Source organism: Lipotes vexillifer, unplaced genomic scaffold (assembly GCF_000442215.2).
Source record: "Lipotes vexillifer unplaced genomic scaffold, Lipotes_vexillifer_v1.1 scaffold1506, whole genome shotgun sequence".
Lineage (NCBI taxonomy): Eukaryota > Metazoa > Chordata > Mammalia > Artiodactyla > Lipotidae > Lipotes > Lipotes vexillifer.
In genome coordinates this window covers 523,536-528,840 of record NW_006781238.1, presented here as the reverse complement: position 1 = coordinate 528,840, position 5,305 = coordinate 523,536, and positions in this window count along the sequence as shown.

Sequence of the window (5,305 nt, the reverse complement as noted above, 5' to 3'; positions counted from 1 at the left end):
CATGTCCGAGTGTCTGCATAATGTGTTCCTTTTCCCCCACAGATGCCTCAGTATACAAACTGCTTTCTAGTTCCGCTGATGAGAAACTCCCACCATGCTATTCCCAAACTGAAAGGTGATTTTCACTACATTTCATGCCGAAGTGGCAGGGAGGTGGGTGATGGATACCTTTGTTCTGCCTCTCTGTATCCTCTCAGTCATCTTTTACCCTGCCTCATATCCTGGGGGCTGACCTATATACGTTGTATTAGTAGGTTCTCTTGTCCTCTGATTCGGTTTGACCAGGATACCACCGGCAGGATATCAGAAAGAGGACATTTGGATATTTATTCTGCTGGCTCCTTTCCTGCCAGGTTACTACCATGATTAGCTGTGTCACTTACTGAAGATGACACCTCCTGACAGGTGACCCTCTCTGTTAAGCTACCCCCTCCAGTTTTTGATAACTTCTATTTGCTTCTTCTAGCTTAGAGATAATAACAACTCTGGCTGCTTTGTCCTTTCAGGTACCTGATCGATTTCTTGTTGTTTTTTTCCTATTTCCTATTGCATCTTTATAAATCGTCCCTTTGTTAAACTGTCTTTAATTAGCCAGCTCGAGTGTGCCATCTGTTTCCTGCCAGGACTTTGAGTGATATACATAAGGAGCGTAGTATGTGAGGGTTGGGAATATCTTCAAGAATTGGTCCTTCACAATTTGATATACAAATTTAAAGAATCCCAATCTTAGAAGGCATTATGATATTACATGTTAAAATTTTTGATGCATTAGAATCTCAGGAGGAAAAAAATTAACTTACTGATGCCCAATAGAGGAGTTAATCCAATATTGCCCTAGTCATATGTTTTGTGCTAGGGTGAAAAAGGAAATATATTATTAAGTTCACTTTTAGTTTAGAGACTTCTTTAAAGAAAAAAAAAAAAAGGAAAGGAAGAGGATATGACTCCCACAAGCTACAGAAATGGTAAAGTGGCATTTTAACTACCCCTTCCCCATTGTTTTGGGAACAACCTAACAGGAGCTGAGCTAAAGGATAATTTATAAATGTCTTAATACTTTGGCATGTGTAATATTTATTAAATGTGTGAATTCAAGTATCTCTCAGTATTCCCTGGTTTTATCATAAACGATTTTTTCTGCAGCCTTTTTATATTTAATTTAAAATTTCAGCAGAGCATAAAGTTTATTTTACTTTATAAAAATTTTTTTGGGGGGGCTGCGTTGGGTCTTCGTTGCTGCTTGCGGGCTTTCTCTAGTCGCGGCGAGCAGGGGCTACTCTTCGTTGTGGTGTGCAGGCTTCTCATTGCAGTGGCCTTTCTTGTTGCGGAGCATGGGGTCTAGGCGCGTGGGCTTCAGTAGTTGTTCAGACTCAGTATTTGTGGCTCGCGGGCTCTAGAACACAGGCTGAGTAGTTGTGGCATATGGGCTTAGTTGCTCAGTGGCATGTGGGATCTTCCCATACCAGGGATCGAACCTGTGTCATCTGTATTGGCAGGCAGATTCTTAACCACTGCACCACCAGGGAAGTCCTAAGTTTAGTTTTTGGGGACGTTATTTACTATGGTAACTAGCAATTTAGTCTCCAAGAAGGTATTAATTTGAAGTTTTTTCTACATATTTCTCCCATATATAGATTTGGGATTTCATATTAAATCTCCCTAAAATATATTTTATTTGCTTTTATGAGGAGAGTGAGAAATAGTATGTGCCTGTGCATGTGTGTTTACACACACATACTCAATCTACATCCATATATTTGTATATATTCATCATTTAGGTATTTTATGCCTTCTGGAAGAAGCAGCAAGGCTGGAATTGCATACTCCCAATCAGTTGTCTTTGTAGGGCTCTGAGCATACTGGTGGTTTTCAGTCTGGTTTCCATAGACTTCTGAAAGAAAGAAAACTCATAAAAGTGAGAAGAAAAGAGGGAAAAAATAAGATTATGTTCTTCCAAGGACCTTTGAACCAATGAATGTATTCAGATTGAATTTTCCCTTATATATATATATATATATATATATATATATATATATATATATATATATAAGGGATCCAGGAATAAGTTTATCAAAGAGAAAATATAAAACCACCTTGAACAAACTTTTTTTTGCAGTCCTAGAATATACTTAGGCACTGTGTGAAGAGTATATACAATGAGCCAATTTCACTGCAACAGTCCAGATACCGCAGTGAATAAGGTGCGTACAGAGGGGAAGCACCCACACATTGCTTCCTCATGGAGCTCACATCCTAATGCAGGACAAAGGAAATTAACAAATAAATAGATAGTATGTCAGGCATTACGAAGAAAAATTAAGCTGAGTGAATTAGTGATATGGACCAGGGTGCTAGTTTAGATAGCGTGGGGGTGAAGTCCTTTCTAAGATAAAGTGACACTGGAGCAGATATTTAATGAAGTGAGGGAGTGAGGCATCCACACACCTGGAGAGAGCATAACAAGCAGAGGGAACTGTGCGTGAATAGGTCTGAGATGTGGACTGAGCAAGCTGAGCCTTACAGAGGATGTGGTCACAGGAGCGGCTGGTGACCAAATCACATAGGTTTTCCTAGCCCATCATTAAAGATTAGCATTTTTATTCTTAGTGATTTGGAAGTTGTTAGAGAGATTTGAGCATAACTCTGACATAGTCTGATGACAATTAAAGAATCCCTCTATGCCCTTTATGGAGAATAGACCCGGGATTGGGGCCAGGTGGGGTGTGTGCTGAGCTTGGGTACAGGAGGTACATTTATACCACAGAATTTCCAACAAGATGATAATGAATTTGGACTAGGATGGCAACATTGAGGGTGAGAAGTGAGGACCATTTAACATTAAAGGAGATCTGCTTACGTGAAAAAATGGGTAGGAAGACTAAATGTCATAAAAGTACACATCTCCCCACTAGTGCTAATAAGGAAAAAATCCTGAACTATTATAGAAAAGCAAATGGCCAAGAATATTTTGAAGAGTTATATCTGGGGCCAGGGGAGACTTATTCTATCATATATCAAGAGGGTATAAAGCTATAGGAATTAAGAGTCTTTGTTATGGGAATAAATAAAATAGATGACAGATCAATCTACAATAGCATCAAGACCTCAGAAAGCATCCCATGCACACATGGATACTTGATATGTGACAGAGGTTATACTGAAGAATTGGACATGTGGAAATTGCTTCTGGAAAAGCAAAAACATAAAATTATGTCCTTATTTCACGCAAATCAATTCCACATAGATAAAGGACCTAAATATAAAAAGCAAAATAAATTTATGAAGACATTTTAGGAGAATGCTTTCTGACCTGGGGATAGTTTAAAATAGACTCAAAAGGCATATATCATAAAATCATAGTTAAATTCTACTATATGGAATAGATGAAAAGACAGGCCATGGACTGGAAAAGATATTGGGGTATATATATTCACAAAAGATTGGTAACCAGAATATATGTATTTAAGACTCCTAAAAAGGAAAAAAGTACAAAATACCCAATAGAAAAATGGTCAGAAGACATACATAGCGGTTTCACAAGAAAGGAAATGCCAAAATGGCGAATAAACATGAACATTTGCTTGGGCTCCCTAGTCATCGGGTAAGTTTATATTAAAACCATAATGACAAAATATTTTTAAAGATCAAAAAAATTAAAAAGTAGGATAACACCAATTGTTGGTGAAGATGTGAAACAGCAGGAAGTCTTGCACACCAGTAGTGGGATGTACATCACACTTACCTCCATACCACTTTGGGGGGCAGTTCTGTAATATCTAAAGTCGATGATATGCACTTGTCATGATCCAGCACATACTCCTACATTTATGATCTAGAGCTGCACTGTCCAATACAGTTGACACTGGTCATTTGTGTCTATTTAAATTTAAATTAATTTAATTAAATTAAAATTCAGTTGCATGAGTATATTTCAAGGGCTCAGTGGCTACTCTGTGACTAGTGGCTAGTGGCTACTTTATAGGCAGCACAATGATATTTCTGTCATCCTAGAAAGTTCTAATGGACAGCACTGATCTATAGGAATGCTTATAAATGTGTATAAGAGGACATGCAAGAGATATTCATAATAGTGTTATTTGTAATAAAATTCTAGAAACCATGCAAATGTCAATCAGTGGGATCAGCAATAAACAAAATGTGGTATGTTTATATTACAGACTACTCTAGAGGATGCAAATGAATACATATAGCAACCTGGATGAATCTCAGAAACATGTTGAGTAAAAAACAAGAGGCAAAAAAGGAACATTTTTTACAGTATTTACATAAAATTTTTAAATGTGTAAAACTTTGTGTTATGTTTATGCAAGTACAAATATGCATAAAATGCATATTAAAATGCATGGGAATGATAAATATCAAATTAGGATAGTGGCTGTCTCTGAGAGGTGGAAGAGGGGTGCCAGGTACACAGGATGTGTAACTGTTGGTAATATCTGTTTATCGTTTTATTCTGTATATTTCAGATATTTTAAAATAATGCTATCTATTGCTGACATTCAGGTAAATGAATTTACAAATTGACTAAATGTGGGGGGGTTTTTTGTCCATGCTGCATGGCATGTGGGATCTTAGTTCCTGACCAGGGATGGAACCTGTGCCCCCTGCAGTGGAAGCTAGGAGTCTTAACCACTGAACTGCCAGGGAAGTCCCGACTAAATGTGTTTTCATTTATATTTCCATACCCAAAACTAAGCCAGTTAGTTTTTACCTGCACGTATGGAAGTACCTAGATTCGTGAAAGCAAGACTTTAAACAAATATACACCGTAACGCCTACAAGGTTTCCATTCCTAATTATGTTCTTAAATAAATACAATACTAGTTAAAGACAGGTAATAAAAGAAAAAAAATGATCACATGATCTCACCACCTTTGGTACTGGTTTTATTTTTCTTTGCTCTTTGTCAAATGCTTACATATTTTACATTGTTGCAATCACAGTATCATTTTTATTTCTACACTTTGCATAATATTTTATTGTAAACAATGTTTATATTATTATAAGTTTATAAAATTTTAAGGACTAGTAAATATTTCATTGATCTGTTAGAAATATAGTTTATTTCCTTCTAACTTTTTCACTATTATAGGTGCTGCTGCAATTCATATGGTGTAAGTTATTTTTTAGACTATATTATCAACAGTAGATTTAATGAAGCAAGTTGTGAACTGTTCGAATAATGTAGGTTAGCTGAGGTATAGTTGATGTACAATATTATATAAGTTTCAGGTATACAACATAGTCATAATTTTTAAAGGTTATATTACATTTATTGTTATTA